This window comes from Jaculus jaculus, chromosome 3, assembly GCF_020740685.1.
Source record: "Jaculus jaculus isolate mJacJac1 chromosome 3, mJacJac1.mat.Y.cur, whole genome shotgun sequence".
NCBI lineage: Eukaryota > Metazoa > Chordata > Mammalia > Rodentia > Dipodidae > Jaculus > Jaculus jaculus.
The window spans coordinates 144,780,887-144,806,420 of NC_059104.1; positions in this window are offsets into that span (position 1 = coordinate 144,780,887).

The following is a 25,534-nucleotide window of genomic DNA, read 5'->3' on the forward strand; positions in this document are numbered from 1 at the left end:
GGGGGAGGGGAGGGAAATACCATGGTTTGATGTCTGTAAGTACAGAAGTTGTCAATAAAGAATATATATCAAAAAGTTCATTATTTCAGGTATTTTGTTATAGTGATAGAAAGCTGAACAATATAGTACTTACTATGTTTTAAAATTTTTATTTTTATTTATTTATTTATTATTGCAAGGAAAGAAATAAAGGGAAAGAAACAGAGTGAGAGAGAGGAGAGAAAGAGAGAGAGAGGTATGGGAGATAAAAAGAGGAGAGAGAGAGAGAGAGAGAGAGAGAGAGAGAGAGAGAGAGAGAGAGAATGGGTACACCAGGACCTCTTGCCACTGCAAATGAACTTCAGATTATATGTGCTAATTTGTACATCAGGGTTTATGTGGGTACTGGGGAATTGAACCCTGCCTGAGCCATCAGTCTTTGTAAGCTGTGCCGTTAACTCTTAACCCATCTCTCCAACCCTCTATTATGTTTTTGAAAGCATGTGTATGTACATGTGTATGCAAGTGTGCATGTCTATGTGTATGTGTGCATGTGGAGGCCAAAAGGAACAACATGAACCTTTGTTTTTTTTTTTTTTTTTTGAGACAAGGTCTTTCATTGACCTGGAACTTTTCAATTAGGCTAGACTGGCTGGTCAGCAGGCCCCAGGGAGCTTTCTATTTCTAGTTCCTCAGCGCTAAGCTTACAAACATGTGCTACCACACCTTATTTGTCATAAGGGTTCTGGGGAATGAACTCAGGTCCTCATACTTGTGAGACTAGCACTTTACTGACTGTGCTATCCCTGAGTCCCCTAACAAGTCTGACACTAAATGCTTAGCCCAGTGTCACTGCTAATCCACAGATTGCTTTGGCTACCCTCTGCAGAGTTATTTCGGCAGGATGCTATACTCACTGCAGAACACAAATTGAAGATTATGGCCCTCTCTTCCCCTGAGCTCCATTTTCCAATTGTATTCTGAAATGGCTGGAAAAGCACCTACATGGGCGTTTGTCATTTTAAACTGTATAATACATATAATGTACATGACCTGTAATAGGGAAGAACATAAAAGGTGAGAACTGAAATAACTTCTGTTCTTCTGTGTAATAATAAGTGACTATACCAGGGTACTTTTTTTGGTGCTGGGGATTGAATTCATGTCCTGTGTCTGCTAGGCAAGTTCTCTACCACTCATGTACATTTCCAGCCCGTATATCACAGTTTTAAGGTGAAGAACGATGGAAGAAAAGGAAAGAGTGATGTATTTACTAGCTCTTAGGTCCTTCCATGTTTATAACTTTGGTTACAGTATTCATTGGTCCACTCGTGTGCTCCCTCCTTCTATGGTATCACGGCCTTTCAGTTCAGGAATGATGTAGATATATTTTTTCTTGTAATCATGCATTTGGTATGAAAACAATAGAGCAGATGCCCATGACACAGCTTTGAAAATTTCTTTCTTTAAATCATACTGCTAAAAACAAGACCAGAAAAGGGAGAGAGGGAGCATAAAAGCTAGAGAGGAAGCTTAGCTGGTACTGACTGAAGTGACACATAACACCTCAGCGAGGGGAGGGTATGTCATGCTGGTTTACTATTCAACACAACAAATCAGGGCAAGTTGATTTTCACAATAGGAAACTGGGTCACAGTTTCAGGAGGGCAAGTCGATACTGTGGGGATGGTACAAAAACTTCTTTTGTGTGGTTTTTGAGATTGGCTCTCACTATGGAGCTCAGGCTGGTCCCAAACTCTGGATGCCCCTGCCTTCTAAGTGCTGAGATTATGGGCCTGAGCCTCCACAGCAGATTGCCATCCTTAATGCAGGAACAGAAGAAAACAATAAATACAGTATACATGTGTACTATACACATACACATGAATATATGCATCATAAACCCATGTACATACAAATACGTACATATACATACATATGTATATATAATTAATCTTCCAACAGAATAACTTATATGGACATTCATTATTATTCATTAAATTCATTTAATTCACCTATTATTGATGGGAATTAACTCATCAGCATAGTTTATTTGAGGTCCTTCTTCCCAGCTCCCACCCACTACCTCCTGGGTCAGCTAAACTGTCTGCCTCCTTGTCTACTATATAACAGAGCCCTCAGATAAGTCCCAAATTGAGGAAGAAAGACATATGTGTAAGCATGTCTATTGTACCTGGCTGGTACAAAAATTCAAAGATGCTCAAGTTGGACTTTGGATTTGTGAGTTCAGCTTATATCAGAGCCCCACAGGCTGCTGGCTCCAGGGTTTGCTCCTGAAGTGAAGCACTTGCCAAAGGAGCCTTGGGGCCTTTCTCATTCTCTGTCCTTTGTTTCTTTCCATTGTAATTCCTTGTCTCAAGTGCATAGCTCTGGTGCCAAGTGGCTTGGTCTAACACAGTGCCATGAGGTTGCTGTGGTCAGTAGACACAGACTGCTGAACCCCTCAGAAGGCCGTCTGGTGCCAGCTCCTCTCTGGGCAGGGTCAGCCTGCCAGCAGCAAGGTGATACGTCCTACCGCCTCTCTCCACATGCAAGTCTGCTTGGGAAAGGACTCCAGAAGGCTGGCTCTTCACCTAAGCTTCTCCGGAAAGCTCTCCTCTCCCTCCAGGGGCCAACATTTTCTCTGGTCATTAAGCGCTCCTTGGTGTCTGTCAGTTGATTTGAGACCCACTTGGGAAGCTCTGCGGAGCAGCTTGGTCACTGTTCAGGATAAAGAGGGCAAGCATTATCGGTGTCCACCTCCCTCCATCTGCCCTGTTTGGAGAGAAGCCAATCAAAGGGCTGGAGAAGGGAAAAATATTTAACTTCATTTTGTGTCATTTGTTAAACTCCAAAGCAGCAGAATTAGGCTTAAGAGAATGATATGCAACTCATGAAGTTTGAAAAAAAAAATGGGGGAAGTGTCTTCTAAAGCTTACTTTGCTCCTGCCACTCTTCCAGTCAAAGGCCTGCACGCTCTCCTCACCGGCAGAGGCAATTCAGTGCGTGCTGTCTGCAGTCCAGGCCCTGTGTTGGAAGCAGGCCATCGTTATGACTACACCTCCGGCAGTCTGCCCAGAACCACCCTATTTTAGCCACACTGGGCTTCTCTCCATTTCCCAAACACTCCTCCTCTCGTTTAGCTGCTGCAGTCCTTTACCAAGAATGCCCTGTGCTACTATCCTTCTTTGAATCCTATTTAATTTTCCCAGCTAGGCTCTGATATCACCTGGCTGGGGGAAGTCTGCTTTCTCCAGTTGGGGGGATTCTCTTCTTTTCCCACCGAGACCATGCATAAACCTCTTTTCTTTCCACCACTGCATTCTGTGTCACTTGCATATTTTCTTCATGAAACCCTGCTTCTAACTGGGTTCCTGGTCACTGCAGATGAAGAGTTCGGGCAGGCATGCACAGCCCTCCCTTCATTGCCTCGTGCACCCAATCATCAATTCTGCTGAAAGCATCTACTCAGGTGTGACTACAATGAGCCTCCAGCAGGTTTCCTCGTGATGGTCTGCTGGTCCCAAAGCGATAGTTTCCAGGGAGGCAGAGGTTTGGTGTTTGTCTGTATCATCAGCGCACGAATTTTCTAAGGTGTAAGCAACCACATTGCTGTTACTAGGGCCAGGTACATTGCAGATGCTTAAGAAACATGGTGTGAATGAAGAACAAATTATGCTCTTACTGTGGGTGGGATGGAACTTCACTAAAAAGGTTTGGTTGGGAGGATGTTTCACAGTCTTTGACCCCCTATATGAATGCGTGAAATAAAAGGGATAATTTTGTTTCTAAGTTTCCATTAATGAACCCCTTTTCTCCTAAACTGTTTTGCTTTTGTCCACCAATGAAGTGCGCACCTTGAGTAGGCGGAACTGATCAAGTGATCAGTCTTACCTCTTAAAAATGCTTTTAAAAAATGCTTTTTAAGGTTTATTATATCCACTGACAATTTTATATATGTTTATTACATATTTTGATGATAACCACCTCCCATTATTTTTGCTTTTCCCCCTTTCGTACTTCTCCATGGAACCCCTTCTTTTTCTTTATCCCCTCTTCTACTTTGATGGCATATGTGTGTGTCTCACTGAGTTTCATTAAGGCTGCTCGCATGAGCGTGGGCGGGGGTCATTTATCACAGCATGCACAGCTTATCAGTGGCTATGCCACTGAAGAAAATGTCTTCTCCTTTCCCTAGCAACCATCAGCTGACAACTCCTCAGGGAAAGATGGAGGCTTCATGTTCTCCCCAACCATCTACAACGGAGTGTTGTGTTGATGAGCCCAATATTGTGCATGTGGGCCAACCACAGAGCACTTGGTTACCCATGACAGGCATGCCACAGTTGCACAAGTGAGCATATCTTGCTTGGCTGGTTGGTTGGGTTGTGCAGCATGCAGGGTTCGCCACTGGGTAAGATGACAGATGACGTTTCTGTCCCAGCCACCTGCACAGCACTTTCCAGCACATGAAAGCTAGCTAGCAAGGAAGAGGCTTCCAGCTCAGTCTCAGTTTTATTTCTCAGTGAGGCATGTGGTGTCTTTCTCAATAGAGACTTAATCATCTTTTTCTGGTGGGTAACCAAGAGCAGAGGCAATAGCCTATATTGCTTTAGATGGCTCAGGGGCATTCCTGACTAACAAGTCACCGGGCGGTATCCCACTACTACCTCTGATAATTTCCTATAATAACCAAGGGAGCAGTATTACCCATGCACTATGCTTATGTTCAAAGTCCTTAGCTAAGAAAGGTTTCAGCTAGGGCCCTAGAGATGTGTGATGGGCTGATTCTCTCCTCAGGTTCTGCGTCCATCTGAAAAAGAGAATCAAATTCTCCAGCGGAGAGTGAAGTTAGCAACAGATAAGTGGGAAAACCTTTACTATTTTAGAGAGAACTTAATAGGCGTAGGCCCTCTTGTAGCCCACAATTGATGGGAGCATTTTTGGATATGGTTCTGACTTGTTTCCCAGAATCAGCTATGGGTTTCATTCCACTGAGCGGATCAGTTAGCCAAATCAAGTGCAGTTGGTTACCCACCATGGCTGTGTGCCACTACTGCACTTGTGTGACTATCACGTCAGGTTGTTTGCTGCTGAGTAGCTTAGACCTCGAGTTGCTTGAACAGATGTTGGTCATTTTCCCCTAGTTGCTCATGTAGCACCTTCTGGCAGTAGATGAGCTAACTGTCTGGGGACTGACTCTTTTCCAGATTCCAGCCAGGTCACTCCATGTTTCTTACCAACAACAGTCTTCAGCAGTATGGTCTTACCATGAACTTTTGGTGAGTCACCAAGTATTCTGACAGAAATCTGTCTTCTTTTGAGGTCTCTCTGATCAAGAGCTCATTGTGGATGTTAACTGCATGCTACTACTGGGAATTACAGGCCAACAACAAGGAAAAGAAGGAAGAAAAAGATAGGTCATATAAAAGAGAGAGAGAGAGAGAGAGAGAGAGAGAGAGAGAGAGAGAGAGGGAGAGAAACAGGAGAAGATTAAGGGGTTAGTCTTCATCATATCCTCTCCAGGGCCCTGTGGTTCAGGTGTTCCCTCTAAGAACCTGATGAAGGTTCAACCATTTAGTCTGTCTTTTAGGATATAGGATTTTATGGTACCATTGCCATTTGGGTCCAGTTTTGTGTCCCCCCCGCCCTTACCCTTCTCTCCCGCCCCACCCTCCATAAGCTGGCAGGCTTTGTAAGCAAGTACCTTTAACCTATGATCCACATTCCTAGCCCCCATGTTTTTTTTTTTTTTAACTTATATTGTTCTCCGGGTTTGCTTTACTTTAGTCTTGTTTGGAAGTGAACAGATGAATATAGGCTATTGCCAATTAGGCAGAACCTAACCCAAAAGCTTTCTACCTGGCTATGTGATCCGTGTCCCCTTTCATCCCCTGATTTGTGTGCACCTCAATTATCACACTACATGACCCCAGGCCCATGGTTCAGAATCAAGTTGAAAATCTGCTTAGACATAAAAATCAATGAGAGAAAAAAAGTAAGCCTGATTTCAAACTACAAATTACATAATTTGGGGGAAGCACATGGATTCTTCCTTTGATGACCATGGAAGGTGAAAATTTCCAGTGTTAATTCAAAATTTGAGGGAAATGACAATAATGATTAAGTTTGGAACCTGTCTAATGGTTGGAAAAATGTGCTCAGACAAGAAGTAAGGTGACACATACTATATTTCCTCTTCCTCCTTTTTTATTCAAGACCTCCTGAGTTCAGACAGTTTGTCTTCTTGCTATATTACTATATTCAGTTCATTTGGGAAAATATCGTCATTGCCTCAACAGGCCCTGTAAAGGCTTTCATAAATTTACACCAGGCTTATCTTGCCTTCAGGTGTAAAATAAAACAAAATTATAATGGCAGGCATTTCCTTGGGCTTTGTAGTTCCAACTTCATTTTGGTGTATTCCTACTTGAGAGCTATCAAATTCCAAGCCTCAAAGTTGCATTTTTCTTGGGAACATAATCCTTTTTTATGGGAACTCATTTATTTCTACAGTGCTTCTTTCTCCTCTCCTTCCCTTCCTTCCTTCCTTCCCTTCCTTCCTTCCTTCCTTCCTTCCTTCCTTCCTTCCTTCCTTCCTTCCTTCCTTCCTTTCTTTCTTTCTTTCTTTCTTTCTTTCTTTCTTTCTTTCTTTCTTTCTTTCTTTCTTTCCTTTTTGATACAAGGTCACATGTAGCCAGGCATGCTTTTGAAGTCCTTGTTCGCCTGTCTCCACCTCCTGAGTGTTAAAATGATAACAGTTTGTCTCCACGCTGGCCCTGTGGTGCTTCTAAATGAGACCAGGCTTACTGGGTGTGCACAGCATTAGAGAACTGCTAACCTGCTGGTTAGGGCAAAACTTATGAAAGTAGAAAAGACCTGTTTGGACAGAAGGAACTGGATTACACATCATCTATGTGGTTATTTTTGGGGAAGTAAAATAAGAAGTGAATTGTTCAGAACATGGCAGCCTGTGGGCCACAAGATACGTTGTGATAGGAAGAGTGTGATTCTGCATCAAGGATCCCCTATCTCAAGTACATGGACCAAGGAGTATTTCATATTTAGGATTGGGGAAATTTTGGGAAGTGAGTTGGAATATTTGCATAGTGTAGTCTGTATTTCTCAGGAATAGCTTATTATAACAACAGTAAAATAATCAATGATTGTGATTTATTTTTTAATAAATTGAAGTAGATTTGAGATGATTTATCCAGGAAAACATTTCTATTCATAGCTGCAGCAGTTAAATACTGCAAAGCATCTGGCTTTCATGACAAGTTTTAGGAATTTGTCACAATGTGAGGAGTGCATAGTGTGTGCAATAACAAATATGGCTGGATGTGGTAGCCCACACCAGTAATCCTAGAAGCTGAGGCAGGAGAATAGCAAGTTGGAGGTAGCCTGGGTGACATAGGATTATTTCATCTCAAAAAAACAAATAAGGGGCTAGAGAATTGGCTTAGTGGGTAAGGCTTGCAAAGCCAAAGGACCTTGGTTTGATTCCCCAGAACCCACATAAGCCAGATGTACAAGGAAGGACATGCATCTGGAGTTCGTTTGCAGTGGCTAGAGGCCCCGGCATGCCCATTTTCTCTCTCCCTTTCTCTGCCTCTTTCTTTCTGTCAAATAAATAAATAAAAACTGAAGTTAAAAAAACAAGACAAAACGAAACAAATAAAGGGCCAGGGCAATGGTTCAGTGGTTAAAGGTGTTTGCTTGCAAAGTCTGCCAGTACAGGCTTCAATTCCTTAGCTACCCATGTAAAGCCAGACACAAAATGTGGCACAAGAATCTAGTGTTTGTTTGCAGGTGAAGAGACTCTGGTACTTAACAAACAAACAAACAAAGCAAACAAACAAATAAATGTATTACTGGATACAGAGGCTGAAAACTGCTGACTGAGCACTGTGGTTGCTTTGTAGAATGCACTGGGGGGGGGGAGGGGGTGGACAAGGAGGCAGTGGTCATCTGTGGTATTGAGCTGGTGGTCTGCTCTTGGAGTTCAGGATCCATAGACACCTAATGTTAACGGCAACACCATTTACATCTTTCTTCTAGAAACCAAATCTCTCATCTCTCTCATCTTTTCCTACTTTAGACATCCCTAGAACCCACTGCTCAGGCTCCATCATGGTTTCTTCCAGTTTAGCCTAAAACGTCCTCTGCACTGTTCCATGCCTTGAGGTCAAGTCTGTCTCCTGCCTGACTTCTCCGATTTCTCTGCCCCCCACCCCCCCGCTTTTCTTTCTCTTTACTAATCTTCCCAGAGCTTCACCTCTAGCTGGCTCCTCTCTCTGACACATTCAGCTTAGCTCAGCATGGAGGAGAGCGCAACCATGAGGTGGGGACCTGGCTTCTCACCACGTGGCCTTCATCTATTTGCCTGGGCCCTGGAGGAAGTTGCTTATGATTCTACTGACTTGGCTCCATTCCAGCAACACGAAGCCATAAACTAACAGAACAGCAAGGACTGAGTCCCTCCTTGAATGAGCTCCAGATCTGGTCCCTATCATTGTAATAGGATATTGATTGCTTTTTGGGATACATGCCCATGTGCTCCTCAGAGAAAGTTAGAAACTAGACACACACACACACACACACACACACACACACACACACACACACACACAAATCTGTAAGTCATGCAGTGAGAAAGGAAGCTCTTGCTTTCTTGTGAAGACTGGTCAGCTTGCTGTGTGCTTTTTATAGTTTATTCTAGGGGGGTCCACACTGACTTCCCCCTGACCTTTCAGAACCCCTTGCTCCTACTGCCTTCATATCTAACGAGCCTCCCATCGGTCATCTGGTATTATGGTTTGGATATATAGTACCTCCCATAGGCTCACATGTTTGAACTTGGACCCCCTCTGGGTGGTGTTTTAGGAGGTGATGGAATCTTTAGGACATTTTGACTAACTAGCAGAAATGGTATGCTGGGGGTGAACCTCCAAGGTTATATACAATTCTAGTTTTTGCCTGGAGCTTTTTGCTTCCTGATCCAAGAAGCGAGGAGCTTCTGTTGTAAGTTTCTGTTCCATGAACTCTGTCATGCTGTCCCTGCAAAGATGGATTGACACTGGGAGTCAAAGAAGCCTTTTTATGCTGCTTCTGTCAGGTACTCTGTCAGAATGGTAACAAGACACACAGATCTACCCAAGGGTCAGAATCTTGTCTCCATGTGATGTGAATTTGGGTACTTGGGCAGAAGGCCACTCCAGGCTTGTCTGCACAGAAGGCTGCCTTCAGCTCAGCGTTAGTTCTCAGACTATTCAGTTCTATTCTGCTCCATTGAGGACCCCAGTGTGTGCCATGCTATAGAGACAGATAAGCATCAGCTGTCAAGGGCATTTAGTTCCAGGTTATCAGATGGGCTCGATTTTCAGGGCCCGCCCGTCACCTTGTGTTACACCATGGAACCCAGAGTTCTTCACATGCTCATATTGCAGTTGTCATAGCAGTATTTTCAACCCTGTTCAGTGATACCCAAAATCAGGGTAGAGAAGAAATAGAAACATTTGGAGAGCAGCCAACTCACAAACGGGATGAGTCACATTTGAAGTGGAGGTGGCAGGCTGTTTTTTTAGGATCTGAGCAAACCTTCAGCAAATGACACAAATGGACAGTTCACTTTCTTAGAAACTCCTCCAGCTTTGAGATTTTTCTAAGTCAAGATTAGAATAATATGGAAGGTATATAGAAGAGGGATGAAGACCTACTTTTGTTTGTTAGAAATAATGGAAACTTGGAATCACAAGGAGACTTCTTAGACCAGTGTCCTCACTCTATCAGGTATGCTGGAGGCAGGATGAAGATTGGGCAAGGGCTGGGCTGGGGTACTAGATGTCTAACAAGTGGCCAAGCTGGAGCATCACTCATGAAGAAATCACCAGCAGATGTGAACTCTGAGGTACTGACAAAATTCTACACTTGTTCACTGGAAGTTCTCAGGTGACCCGCCTACTTGAGTTTTCCCAGGAAATCACTGGACAAGCTTAGTGCTGTGGATAGGGCTACTGGTCACCTCTGTTCTGAACAGTCTTCATCTCTCCTAGGTGCCACTGTCAGATTTTAATTGTATAGTCAGTATTCCAGACATCTCTCTTTCCCTGTCTGGGTCATTGGTTTTCCTTGTCTATGATAAAGTCACTGGGGTGTATTTGAGCCTTTGACTGGACATACTGCTCTCTAATGCTTGGTAAGCCTGAGAGGGGCTTGTGTCATCCTTATGACATTTGGCGTAAGCCATAATAGTGTGACAATAAAGGAATCCCAAACAGCTCACACAAAAAAAACCACACCCCAACCAAGGTTCTGAGGCACCCTGTTAAGCAAGGCGGTCCCTAGAATCACAGTGCTGCTGCAGCGAGCCGCTGTCACTGGAAGATAAATTGAGGAATACAGGTGAGAAATGGCGTCATGCCGATTAGCTACCTGTGGGGGAGCCTCGAAGGCATCCTGCCATTGTACTTATGTAGTCACGCTGCCTGGCTTTAAAGTACAGGTGTGTGGGCTGCAGAGATGGCTTAGCAGTTAAGCGCTTGCCTGTGAAGCCTAAGGACCCCGGTTCGAGGCTCGGTTCCCCAGGTCCCACGTTAGCCAGATGCACAAGGGGGCGCACGCGTCTGGAGTTCGTTTGCAGAGGCTGGAAGCCCTGGCGTGCCCATTCTCTCTCTCTCCCTCTATCTGTCCTTCTCTCTGTGTCTGTCGCTCTCAAATAAATAAATAAAAATATTAAAGTACAGGTGTGCATGGACAGGTCTTTAGCTCCCAAGTGTATGACCTGCAGCAATGCTTGTCAGGTTGTAGTGTTTTGTTTTTTCATGACAACTAGGCAGACTTGAACTCAAGATATAGGTGCCTTGAACTTACTTCCTGCTTTTCAAAATATTAGCCATCATTTTCCACATATCTTGAGTGCAGTTTTGCTTGATCCCTATATGAAGGGGTAGGTGTACTGTGGTAGACCCCGTACAGTGACAGGTACCGCCGAGCCTATTTCATACATGAAGCAACCAAGACAGAGAGAGAGAGAGCAGAGAAGTACCTATTGCGGCTCATGCAGCTCATGGCTCTCAGAGTCTGGGACATGAGCTTCTGTTTTCCTGATTTCCAAGCACTTTTCTGTGTTGCCAGATGCAAACTATTAAAGAACCAAGACACTTTATTTGGAAGTAATGAGGGATCCTAAAAATAGCTTCAGCACTCTTTAACCAATTTGAAAAAAGCAAAGAAATTGACTCAAATAACACTGAGATAGGCAGGCTGTTTGGTTGTATCCCTTCCATTCACTTTGTTAATAATATTTGGTGCCATATTTATGTAGCAATAAAAATACTTGAGCTATAATGCAAAGTAAAAATGATATATCGACGTGGCTCCCAAATGAGGAATTCATAGTAACTAAGATTGTGCAAGACTGATTAAATGAAAAAAAAAATACTTAAGTGTCAAAGGCTATATTAGGAATGGTTGATCATGAGTTTGACCTCTCAGAGGTGCTGGGCTGGGTGATGGTTGGTGACGATGGCTGCCTGGACACAAGGAATCATGGTGCTCTTGTGTGTGAACTAAAATTATGTTCTGAAAAGAAAAGAAATACATCTATAAATATGAGGAAGACTTATTTGACAATATGTCAGACTTATACAAGGTAAAGAGAATAGCATAATAAGCTATAACTTCTTGTTCCCATTTTAAATATTTGTGAATATTCTGCCACTTTTGTTAATCAATTCCCCTTACACACATAGACACACACACACACACACACCCACACACACATACACACTTTTTTTATTCACTTATTTTTTTGAGGGCTATAGTGCTGTATAGGAAATTCCAAACATCTTAGTTCTTACATGAAAATATATCTGTATGTAGCTCCAACAGATAAGTAAGAAAATAACCACAATATGATTATCACAGCACAATTAACCACCATTCCTGAGCATCACAAAGTGCCTCTTCCAAGTTAATGATTGTCCAAGAACAGTGCCCTTTGGGTCAAATGTTTCCAATACAGTGTCAGACTTGCTGACCACATTGCATTTGGCTGACCCAACTCTTAGACCTTGGATCTATGATAGTTTTTCCTGTCCTGTATGAGAAGGCGGTTACGGGTAGAGACTCCATTAGATTCAGTTACTTTAATAATACTTCAGAGATGAAAATATGTTTCATAAAGAACCACTTATTCTAGGTCCTAATTCTTGGACAAAACTGATGTCATGAAGACTGACTTTGACCTATCAACACGTGATACACTCCTATATCTCATATTGGGGGTTTGACACATGGAAATCACATACTGAGTAATGTAAGAAGACCTCTATGTATCCTAAATAACTGCACAAAACCTATCATCATGAAGGGTTTTAGGCAGAGAGGAGCCACCAATTCCATTATATTTTGTTTTGAACAGATGTCTAAGAAGTTTACTTTTATATGAATGAAGTGCAAGAAAACTAGAAGGGATAGGAAGTACCTGGGCCTGAAGCCTAAATCCCTGAATTTGAGAAGTGGAGGCAGGAGGATGAAGAATTCAAGTCCAGCCTCAGCTAGATAGCAAGTTTAGAAATATCTGGTCTACATGAGACTCTGTCTCAAAGAGTAAAAAACAAAACAGACAACAACGGTGAACAGGAGTTCTGAGGACATGAGAAAATGAAGAAGGATGGACGACATGGTCAAGAAGAAGAAAATTTAGAAGAAAGCCAAGAAATAGAGAAGATGTAGAATCTAGGGTAAAACTGATATAGTGATCAAGAAACTTCATCTTCCTTTGAGTGAATATATCAAGCTCATCTGTTTATGTGCAATCTAATTTAATTATCATAGCAACCTTATGGGGTAGGCACTATGTACTCTGTATTTTACAGATAAAGGTCATGAAGAATTGTTCTTAAGTTATCTGACTGGGAAGAAATGCTGTCTCTATGATCAAGTACAGATTATGTGTAGATGTGATTGTACATTGAGAGGAGCTGAGCCCCTGTATTGTCTACTGAAGTAGGCAAGAAGCCACATGGCCAATTTTGGAAAGACTTATCCATATAATAGGGAAAATAAGAAGCTTGTAAGGTGCTGGGTATAGCTCAGTTGGGGCTGAGGCAATGGCTCAGTGGTTTAAATTGCTTGCTTGTGAAGCCTGCATTCAATTCTCTAGCCACTCACATAAAACCAGATACAAGAAGTGGTGCAAGCATCTGTGTGTTCCATCTGCAGTGGCCAGGGGCCCTGGCATGCCCAGACACACACACACATACACACACACACACACACAAATGAATAAACCAAAAATTAAAAAAAGTAAGTGCTCCAAGAAAATTTGCAAGCCAGAAGCACAGAGGTAACACAGAGGCAGTTAATGGATTGGTTTGTCTGGAAGTATTATCTGGTAAGAGGTGTGTGATTCCAATGTTTCTCAGTCTTTTTCTTGGCCTGAGCTTCTTCTATGGTGTTTTAAAAAAAAATTTCCATGGGGTCATTGCAAGTAAACTTTACTCTGGACTTTCATTGTCTGTCTTTCATCCTCTGTATTTCAAGACAGGATTACTTAGGACTGGGTTTCCCATCACATCCTGGAAGTTACTTATTACTGAAGAAGTGGCCTTTGCATTTGTCTTTCCCCCTACCCAAAGGAACATGATTGGATCCCTCAGGCTAGATAAATTGTGCATGATGAATGTCTTAACTGACTATTAATGAAATTTTGGGACTTAGAGAGGTAGGTCTTTCATCATTAAAAATGACACCCTGGTGGTCCACTGAACTTTGTGTTACCCTTCTGAGATTCAGACTTCTAGGGTCTCCTGGAGAGTCCGGAAATAGAGACTGTAAACTGGATGTCACTGCCACATGTGTCCAGCGTAGGCAAGTTAGTAAAGGGACAGATAATCCACGGTGATTCATCAAGTCCTTTGGACTTCAGCAAATAAATTTTGATATTCATGAGATGTTTCTATGAGTAAGTAACATTGAATGTACGATATATAAAAGGGCAGGGGGTATGTTTAAGATAAATATTTTTGCTATTTAAAGAAGTTACCTTCAGCTCTGCAAAATCTAACTACCCAGCAATGATTTATTTCATGATAATTTCAACTAACCAAAGTCTTATTGTGCTTTTTGCAAAAAGGTGAAAAAAAAAAAACAATCTTTTTTTTTTCATTGGCAGAGAAAGTTCTGAACCTCATGGACTGGTCTCACCTGGCATGACATTTCTTCTGTGCTTACAACAATTTTCCCAGCACATTAATTCTTTATTTCATTCTCAGACACATCAGTTAATTGGCTAATCTGGATTTTGATTCACACATATTAAATACCATCTCTTTTGAATGCACAAAGGCCCCCTTATGTGAAATAAATGGCATTATGTCCAAAAGAATGGTGTTAGATTGTCTTTTACTTTGGGAGAAAAGGAGGTAATTAGTTTGATATATATTTTTCATTCATGAATGCTAATGTCATTTTCACTGCAGAAGGAAAGGTGAATGGCTGTGCCTGGGCACTGCTCCTGGTTTTTGTGGCTCTGACATTATATAAAGGAGTTTGGGGGAAATGGAGTAGGATAAAAGGACCTCTGTCGAATATATGGGTAAGCAGTGTTCTTAATACTTCAATAAAATCTATAAGAGTCTGTAGTTTATATAGTTTTTCTGAAAGGTTGCCAAGAGGGATATTTTCAATATACTGGTAGAATGAGGAATTAAATACATATTATTTTGGAAGAGTTTGTAATTTAATACAGCATTCTCACAGGTTAAATTTATATCAATAAAATACCAGGTGGAGAATGGGACCATTTCATTTCCTGTACATAGAAGACACGGGACATTTCTAGAAAGGATGAACATAGTCTTGTGGGCTGCCATTTCAGGCCTCTGTTCATTTGCAAAAGCAGCTTGGGAAATTTCTGATAGCCTTTGGAGTTTGAGGCAGTGGAAAAGCTGTGGTCAGATGTGATGGATCGCACAGCCAATTTGCTTGAAGTTTGTGGTTCATTAATCCAGCCTTTTTGAATTTCAAAGGACCAAAGTGATGTCATTTGGAATGTACATCACAGCAAATTAATGGGGTTCCTTAGTCAGAAGTGAACACTCAGACAATGTGACAGGGAAGAAAGGGATTGGTGTGGCTGATGGCTGAGGACTGGGGAATCTGATTTCCACTGGGAAAGTTGCTCTCACTATTCAGAGCCCACCCAGGCCCCCAAGCAGGCTGTCAGAGAGCTTCTTTGTAGAGTAGCCCTGTTCATTGTGAGAAAACACAGTGTGGCTTGTATAAATGGTTCCCTCAAACTTAGCTGACTGAGGCAGTTAGAAGTCTTCATCTATCTAATTCAACACAGTAGACCTGCCTTGTCTTCTGCCCCCTGTTCCTCAGCTCACGGCCCCATCTGGGTCATATTGCCAGTTGGGTTTAGGTGGTGAGAGCCTGGCCCATTAGGATATGATGCTTACACTACATGCTACCCACTCTGGGACCTAGGCAGAGTTGTGGAAGAGAGACTTGAATCACTGCCAAACAGGCAAGCTGGGAAAGCAAGTTCAGAGGAGATTCTGGGAAAGATCCAATGGAACAAGTGAATGGGAAGGAATGGGCATTTAAGGAGTTTTGCCTCTGCCAAGCTGGGGGCTAGCTGTAGTCTCGTGGTTCATGGGATCATCACAGGCACCATCTGTGAAATCCACAAATACAGTGCTTGACACAGGGAAATAACAGAACAAACTACCACAGTAGTTCAGCTGGTAGCACAGTCCTATTTAAAAATGAGGACACAGAGCTTTGCTCAAGAACAGCAAGAGAGCTCTGTGCTTTGTATTTCTGTATACTGCAAGAAGTGCTCTTCACACGTTAGGGCTCAGCACCACATCCCTGAAGCCCTTGATTTTGGAAGTGCCTGAAATAGTAGTGATGTCCTTGTTTTTTGAATGACTCGTTGACCATCATTCAAGCGGGACTGTCATCTTGTATGAAGAGAGATAAGGATGTATGGGTGTGCACACACCATGTAAGATTTGAAGCTTATTATCTATTAAACAAAGGTGTGATACAAGGTTTTGAAGAATTCTTTTCCCCTTGGAAATCTTAATTTTGGTTTGGAGGTCTTAAAAACTCCATTAGGACTTAAAATATACTAGCATTTTTATTGGGCAACCATATAATCCAAAAGAGTGACATATCTGTCTGCTTGGTAGTGCAGATAGTGGGCCTATAGTTGAATATAATGCAATAGCAGTTTTGTTGTCTATATGTTTATTAATGTTCTAGTGTGATTTGAACTTGCTAGCATGTTTTATAGCTCCCTGTAACTGTAACTATGCTTCTACTTTAAATACATTTATGATAGTATACCTATATTTCAAGACATAATGAAAGTAATTCTGTAAAAAATAATTCAAAACAGTTTTATGCCTTCTTGTTTTTGTCCCTTACTTCCACTTAAGCTCTTATAGTTCTAGAAGCAACCATTAAAAAAGATGGTTCATAAACTGCTGCATTTAAATCCAGAAGGAAGAAGCTTTAGGAAAGGACCTGGGTTTCGTGCTCTTTCTCTCCTGGCTCTATCTTTCCTAAGTGGAAAATTTCAGGGATTCTCTGCCCGAATTGTGGCCTCATTTTTTGACTGAACCTAGGCTTTTCATTAGTCTTGAGATGGTAGCCATTTACCTGCAGGTAAAGAAGAACTCAGGTATAAATCTCTTATTGCTAAGGACTTAAAAAAATCTTATTAAAGATCACCTTCAAAACAGCAAGCAGTAGTTCAGTGACTATTGTCTACGCATTGTCTACATTGGAATTTCCCTGACTTTTTTTTTTTTTTTTTTTGCTTTTTAAACCTATAAGTTTGTATTTATTGGAATTGTCTGAGACTTTTTTTGTTTTCTTCTTAAATTATTATTTTTATGTTTTTTTTTTAAAGGATGTAGTTTTCCCTGATTGTTTTGAAGAGGTTCTTTCCTTGTGATTGTTTTAGGATTCAATTATTGAATAGTTTTCTTTTATCAATTTTTAAAAAAATTAGCATGCAAAACATTGGTTTTTTAAAATAAGATTTTCATGCATACATATCATTTGTACCTTGTTCTTATTTTCCCCCCTCTGTACCCTCCTCACCACCTTCTGCTGGTCTCCTTCTCTTCCCCAAACAGCCCCCTTCTTCTTTCTTCTCTCTCCACACACACACACACACACACACACACACCCGCCCCCCCCCCCCACATCTAGACTTGGCATATGGGAGCAAACATTATATTTTGTCTTTCCTTCCATTGTCCTGGCTTCTTCACATCCTATTTTCTTTTCCATTTCTCCCTGCACATATTCTCCCTTTTATTTTCATGCCGTGTGTGTGTGTGTGTGTGTGTGTGTGTGTGTGTGTGTAGCTGGATTGCACACAGGAGGTAAACATGTGATATTTGTCTCTTTGAGTTTCTCTTATTTTGCTTCTTAATCACAGATACCATCTTGAGACTACCTCAGGGCTCTTTGTTTGCTGTGAGTCTGGAACCACAGTCATTGGAAATTATGGCCTAGTTTGCTAGTGGGGCTTGATTAAGGGCAGGGATCACACCTTTGTTCTCTCTCTTTCTAGCTCTCTTTTTTTGTGTGCATGTGTTTATATGATATGTGTGTATATGTGTGTGCACATGCATGTGTGTGTGTGTGTGTATTTGTAGAGAAGTCAGAGGACAGTCTAGGGTGTCAGCCTTTATCTTTCCACCTTGCTTGAGACAGGATATCTTTGTTGTTTGCTGTTTCATATGTCAGGCTGTCTTGCCTGCAGGTTTGCAAGGATTCTCTTGTCTCCTCTTACCAGTCTCCCCTTGGAAGTGCTGGAAGTACAGATGGGCACTGTTGTGACTGGCTTTATGTAGGTTCTGAGGATCTGAACTCCAGTCCCTGTGCTTGGTTCTGGAAGTCATCAGTTCCAGGTCATTCCATCCTGTGGCTGCAAAAACATCATTAGATTTTTTTTTTTTTGGGGGGGGGATTGTTGAGGAACAAAAGGAGATCCATCCTGGGAAGGCAGCAGAATGTCAGAGCTTTTGGGAGGGGTGTACTGATACTCTAGTCAAGTAGCCACATCTGTGGGAAATAGAGTGGTAGTCAGAGAATCAAGCAAAAGGAATGGATGTGAGGCAGTCCAGCACAAGTTGAGAAAAAAACGGTTATGTGGCTGGTTCTCTACATCTTCCAGAACACCAACTAAGTAGTATGTTTGTACTCAACAGGGAGACTGAGCCATTGGTTCCCTGTTAGGGAAATGTGACAATTTTGCTTCCCAGCTGGTAGGAGAAGTAGGAAGATGTTTTATAGAGATTCTATGATGCTGGGACAGGCCTAGGTATGTGTGAGACTTTGGGAAATGAGTTTTGATCACCCAACCCAGGCAGAGAAGAGCACTCTGGTAGGGTTGATGTCATATGAAAGATTCACTCCAAATGCTGTTTTGCTAATCTGAAAGTAGGACTTTTCTTGAAATATTTTATTTTTATTTATTTATTTGAGAGAGGGAAATTATGGTGGCTGGCTTAGCAGTCTCTGCAAGGCTGTCTGTCAGCCTCATGCTAGAGCTTGAAGTGCCCAGCTAGGTGGTCAGAAAATGGGGCATAACAGCAGGCTGACACATCATGTGCACGAATGGGAGCTCCATAAGGACAAACTGAAATGTCTCTTTGTGTCGCTTCTGACCTTGTTAGATGTAGGTATCCTGCAGAAATCAAGGCCTCCCTCACAGCACTGGACTCACATACCCAGGACTCAACAGTCAGAGAAGTGGGAGGAAAATCCAGGGGCGAGGCCAGCAGCCACAAACCCAGCTGTGGCTTCATGCCGGAGAGCTGAGTCCATGGGTCAATAGCAGATACCTGCCACAAAATGACAGCACATCTGTGATGGCTTACAGCGATCGTCAGCTTGGGAGGACCTAGACTCGCCTTTGAGGGATCATCTTGATTAGGCCAATTGAGGTGGGAAACCCACCTTAACTGTGGGCAGCACCAGTCCATGGGCTGGGATCCTGGACTGAATGAAAAGAAGGGTGGGGGAGGGGGAGTTGAACAGCAGCATTCATTGCTCTGCGTCCTTACTGCTGGGCTGACTGTGGCCAGCTCCTGTCGCCATGTCTTCCTTGCCACGATGACTGTAACCTGGAGCTGTAAGCTGAAATCCCCTAAAGCGACTTTTGTCAGGTCTTTTGTCTCTGCTACAAGAAGTTAGTCAACTACAACCTCAGTCTCCCTTCTAGCTCTCCTGAGAGTCTCCCTTTGTAACCATCCCTGAAAAGGAAAAGACAAAGGAGGGAAATGGAGCTCAGCCAACCCAGTAGGCACTTTGGCTGTTTTTGGTGTGTGTAAGGCAGTGTGTGGTATGTGAGTGTGTGTGTGTGTGTGCATATGCACATTTGTGAGCATACATGCCAAGGCCACAGGTTGGCATGGGTCTTTTTCTCCATTATTTTCCACCTTATTTACTGAGGTAGGGTCTTTCATTGGCGCTCAGAGCTGGCCAATTCAGCCAGTCAAACTACTTAGCTTACCCCAGGGATTTCCTGACTCTTCCTGCAAACAGCCACCGTGTCTACCCAGCATCTACGTGGGCTGCTGGGGGTCCAGACTCTGGTGCTCACGCTTGCGCCTCCCACACTTGACCCGCTTAGCCATCTTTCCAGCCTCCAAGAGGGCGTGAGTGAAGGTCATCACACCTGTTCTGCTCTGAGATGACAGACAGGTGGGGGATGTGCCAGGCTGGACAGAATGGGGGGGGGGTGACCCTAAAGTAGAGTAGGTGGGGTTGGTCTGAAACCCTCAGCATATAAGAGAACCTGTTCCTTTGGGATTCCCTAGACCTTCTTGACTGCAATATATGCCTCCTATTGCAAGTCTTGTCTGGGTGGTCACTTGGCATATTCATCTAAATTTTGCCTAAAATGGGAAAACTTGTTTTAAAATTAAGTAATTATCAAGGAAGCATTGGGGTACTGGCTTAACTGTGCTTCATGGCCATTCACGCATTCAGCAGCTATTTGTGGCTCTGTGGTGGTGTTGTGCTGTGACTTCTGCTCTTTAGGGATGACGTGTGGCAACAGCTGCACTTGGGTGTCCCAGTTGCAAATAGCCAATTGTTACACACCTCTTAGCCTTGTAGGCTACGTATGGCAGACTGTTTGTCTCAGCCAGGTGGGTACCTTGCCTGTCATGGCATCTTCCCTCAGCCAAGTAGACTCTTGACTGCTGAACATATCTTAGCAATGTCAGGCTCTGCTAAAGATATACCTGGACAAGCCTGACTCTCATCTGTTTAGAATCACCCCCAACAACCTGGAACATGGGCCATCTGCTGTTTGGGAATCTGTCACTATGCATGGTGCAGTGTGAGGAGAAGGAACTGGTCTGTGTGGGTCTGAGAAGGACAAGGAGTGGACATGCTCAGCAGCCTTGGCAGGGATGTGTGACTTGGAGCTACCTCTGAAATCAGCAACAGAGAATAAAACACCCAGTAAGCATGCAGACAATCCCTGTGGGACAGGCACGGGAACAGTTGTATTAGTGGAGCCAGTTATGCAGCAGAGGAATGAGCTCCACATTCTATGTCTTCGGGGCAAATAGCCCTGAGCTCAAGGACCAAGATGACTGGTCATGCCACATCTGACATCAGTGTGCTCTCTGAAAGCATCCTGCCATTCATAATCTGTGTCCTCTGATTACTGCTTATTGGGTGAGAAAGCTCAGTGCTTCCCCATCACCGGCTGGGAGGCAGAGCTCCAACAGACAGAACTGAAATGCAGCTCCCAGCCTCTCTAGCTAGAGCTACTAAGAAACACAGTCCACTCTACCAGCACACTGGACTCACTGGCCCAGGGCAGGGGATGATTTTTCTAGGCTTTTTGTAGAAGTAAATCCTGATAACTTCATCTAATGTCTCACTCTTTATTCTTGCCAACCAGGGGCAGGTGGGGTGACTCTTGGGAGTTCAGACAACCTGCATGGCTCAGCCTGTGACAAATAGGCTGGATCTTGTTCCCCCAGAAAGAGTAAACTTCAGACCCAGCTGGGGTTCAGAGGCAAAGCTTTCATCTTTTTTTTTTTTTTTTAAAGAGTCAGTTTCTTCTTCCCAGAAGATTCAGTAAGTTATTCTATGCATATCAGTAAGCTAATCAAGTCACAGCCTCTGGGCACCCAGAATTCCCCTTGGAACCAGTGGGATACTTGAGAGAATGAACCTCCTTCCGAGGAGCGTGTTCTACTGTGCAGCAGACAGCTCCAGCGCATGCACAGGAGAGACAGATGACCCAGCCTGAGGGCTGTACAGTGTCTGTCCCTTTCAAACCTCTTTACTGCTGATTAGCAAGTTTTTCCCCAGCCCCCAATCAAAGACATTCGAATCCCTCAAAACCTATTGCACATGCTCCATAATGGTGTGTGTGTGTGTGTGTGTGTGTGTGTGTGTGTAAAAGCCTGATTATTTCTTTCCCTAATTAGCAGGAAAGTTTAGAACACAGGTCCATGGTACATTATACTTAAAACCTGTAGAATTGTGCTCCAAAAACCACACAGTGGAGTATAGTCAGCGATGTGTCTGTCCGTGTGCACTTGACTTCTCATGCAGCCCGCCCTAGGGATTCTAACCTGACAGGTGCTTTCAAAATGTGTTTGTGAACAGACCCAGCAGAAGGTTTAGTGGAAGAGCTCTTGACTGTGAATTAGGACTGCGCTCACCCCCTGCTGTCCGGGAACAGGGCTGTAGTCCTTTTCTCTGTTCTTTTTTTTTCCCTTTGGGATCCAGCATCATTCACTCTTTCTAGTATCTGCCTTTTGACTCTTCCATTTCTGATGTGCTTCTCCCATTTTTACTTTGCTAGCTACAAACTCTACCGATTTTGTTTGAGGCCAAGATAGGAAAGCAGCATGTATTATTTTTGTGTGTGTGTTCGTGTGTGTGTGTGTGTGTGTGTGTGTGTGTGTGTGTTGTGCCATGATGCACATGTGGAGGTTTGAGGACATCCTTGAGGAGTTTGTCCTCTCCTTCCACTTTGTTTGAGACAGGGTCTCTGTGTTGCTTTTTATTTTTTTTTTTCTGATTTATTTTTTTATTAGAGACAGAGAGAGGGAGGGGCACACACACACACACACACACAGATAGAGAGAGAGAGAGAGAGAGAGAGAGAGAGAGAGAGAGACAATGGACACTCCAGGGCCTCTAGCCACTGCAAATGAACTCCAGATGCATGCGCCACCATGTGCATCTGGCTTATGTGGGACCTGGAGAGTTGGACCTGGGTTCTTAGGCTTTTCAGGCAAGCGTCTTAACCACTAACCCATCTCTCCAGGGTCTCTGTGTTGTTTTTGTTTTGTTTCTGCCACTTCATGGGCACAGCAGTCTAGCTGGCCTACACGTTTCCAGATTCTCCTGGCTCCACCTCCCATTGCCATAGGTACACTGGGATTGCAGGAACACAGGTGTGCCAGCTTGTGTGCAGCTAGGGAACTGAACATGGCCCGGCATGCTTGCACTCATATGCCTTTAATTGCTGAGCCATCTTCCCAGCCTCTTTACTTATGTTTTTTTTTTTTTTTTCTTTTTGAAAACAGACCTCCTCTTTCCCTCCTTGTCTTCCTCTCCCCCACCCACCTTCTTCTTTCATAGACCTCTATGAATATCCACAATTAGGCCAACAGGGCTGGGAAACAGAGCTGTATAAAGTCCAGTAATCACACGGTTTGTATTTTGAGGCACTCATACTCTTCCAGGGCTGTCACCCATTTATCTTCACTTTACAGCCTGGTATAGGCATCTAGTCACATGATTCTCTATTGTTTTGCATACTACTTCAGTGACAAGCTTGCTAAGCTCTCTGCTCCCTGTGGTTCAGGTGCTGGTCTCAGCGGTGTGCTCCGTGGTGCAGATGGGCTTTCTCACCCAAAATACAGAGATGGAACTGCCTGCTTTCCAGGCCTGTGGAGAGCTCAGAGTTTCACGATCTCTGTGAACACAATCCGGTGTCTGTTCCGGAGTAGGTCTCAGTAAGTGGTAGCTAATGGGATTGCTGTGGTTAGAGCAGTTCGGTAAATACTCCTTCAGTGCATTTGAAATGTGTTGGCAGATGGGCAGAGACAGGAGGTGAAATTCGAGCCTGTTGATTTGTTAGTAGAATAGTTCCAAATCAGAGAATACAGCAGAGGGAGGTTAAGGCTGCTTTGTTCTGCTGTAGGTTGGCACTCTTACGCAAAGCTGACTGCTCAAGAGGACACACAGCATTATGAACCAAGCAGGTACAGCCTCAAGCTAGACTTGCTGAGATGACCACAGATACCAGGACACCCAAGTGACTTGTATAACTTGTATTGACAAAGAGTAGTGTGTACAGAAAGCAGACCTCATTTTTAACAGACTGTATTTGTTTGCTCCAGTTTCTGATAGCAACAAGTAACAAAGTGTGTTAAAATGGGTGACTTAAGCAACAGAAAGATATTGTCTTGCCCTTCTGGATGTGAGCAGTCCAAAACTGTGGTAAATATCAGGTTTGGACCCTCTGAGGCTGTGGAGGAAAGCTCTGTCCTAACGCCCTCACTTTGGCTTATAGATGCTCATCTTTCCCCATGAGTCTTCATGTTATCTTGCCTCTTCTGTCCGAATGTTTCTGCACCCAAAATCGTTCATGTTTTAAAAAATATTTTTATTTATTTGAGAGACAGAGGGAGAGAAAGAGAAGCAGATAGAGAGAGAATGGGCACATCAGGATTCCCAGCCATTGCAAATGAACTCCAGACATATGCCCTACCTTGTGCATTTGGATTACGTAGGTACTGGGGAATGGCCCCTGGGTCCTAAGGCTTTTCAGGCAAGTGCCTTAACCACAGTGCAATCTCTCAAGCCCCTGTTCATGTTTTAAGAACACCAGCCATAGTGGATTAGGTTACATCCTCTTGATCAATTTTGAAAGACTCTATGTCCAAATAAGCCACATTTAAGATCCTGGAGTTAGGACTTACGAGTTTTGAAGGGACATAAATCATGTCATAACACAGACCAGGACCAGCTCTCATTCCTCATCCCTTACAGAAGATGGGTGGGCCCAGGGAACCTTGGTTTTGCTTGGTCACTAAGAGGAAGCACTGGGTAGAGTCCTCAGATTCCTGCTCTGGAAAGCCTTGGACCCCATCAGATCGCAGATGTGGGAAGTAGAATGGGTACAGTGCTTGGGTCACAATGTGTTCCTGTCTGGGGTGTGAGCTTCACTTTCAGGAAGCATAACAAGTGAACACGATGCTCAGACTTGAAGTAAGGCTCTGTTGCATCTTACAAATCTATACCTCCAGTGACAATGGTGGAATTTCTCTATCAGAAGCCACTGACAACACTAACAATTATAGCCAAGACCTGCACAACTTAAAATTGCCAGCACTTACAGATAGCTTAGCAGTTAAGGCACTTTCCAGCAAGGCCAAAGGACCTACGTTCAATTCCCCAGGACCCACATAAGCCAGATGCACAAGATGGCACATGCGTCTGGAATTTGTTTGCAGTGGATAGAAGGCCTGACATACCATTCTCTCTCTATCTGCCTTTCTCTCTCTCTACCTCTCTCAAATGATACATAAATAAAAATAAAACACATTTAAAATGGCCAGCACTTTGCAATTTATCCATTTTCCTTTTCTTTATGATGATCCTCTGTATACAGGTACAGATTCATAACTCCTTATCAAAGTCCTCAAGGCTAGATATACTTCAGAATTCAGAGCTTTTCAGACTTGAGAAATGGAATGACAGTCCATGTCCTGCTTATTATAAAACAGCCCTGTGGAGTCTGGGCCGGCTTTGAAACCCTACAGCGAAACATTGAATCTGTCACACAAAACTGGGTAAATGAAGATCAGCAACAACCTTTTGTCTATTTGGGTCCGATTTTGTCACTGATGAACTCTGAAAAACTTTTGGGTTTTGGAGCCTTTTAAGTTCAAGATGGGTTGGTAGCTCTTGGGCCTGTTCTTATGATTGTCTGTGTTGCAGAAGGCAAGGTAAAGTCACACGCGTGTCTGGAGAGGTGAATTGGGCTGGCTAAGCTCGGGGCTCTGCAGGTCTGAGGAAGCCTGTGGAAGGCCAAAGCTCTGACCCAGCAGCTCTCTGTCAGCAAAAGGATCTGACAGCAGACTGGGCAGAGCTCCAGGGCACCGGCACTGGGTGGTCAGAGACTGGGTGTACTGTTCTGCCTCTCCCCAGCTACTTGCAGGCGGACTTGACTCGGCCCGCTTCATGGAGTTGTACGGAGGATCCAGCAAGCCCAGGAGGTGAGGACTGGCTCAGGTTTTGTGGATTATGAAGCTTAAAAGATTTGAAAGTCTCTTTTATGAAAAACTTTCTGAAGTTACAAATACCAGATTAGGTACAAAGTGAACTTTTCTTTAGAATGAAGAATCTCAATGGATTACCAACCTAAAAATCTGCTAGACGTACTGGGGCAGGACTGTGTGAGAGAGATGGAGGGAGACTCCTAATACTTTCTGCTCGGTTTTTCCAGAAACCTGAAACCACTCAAAAAGCC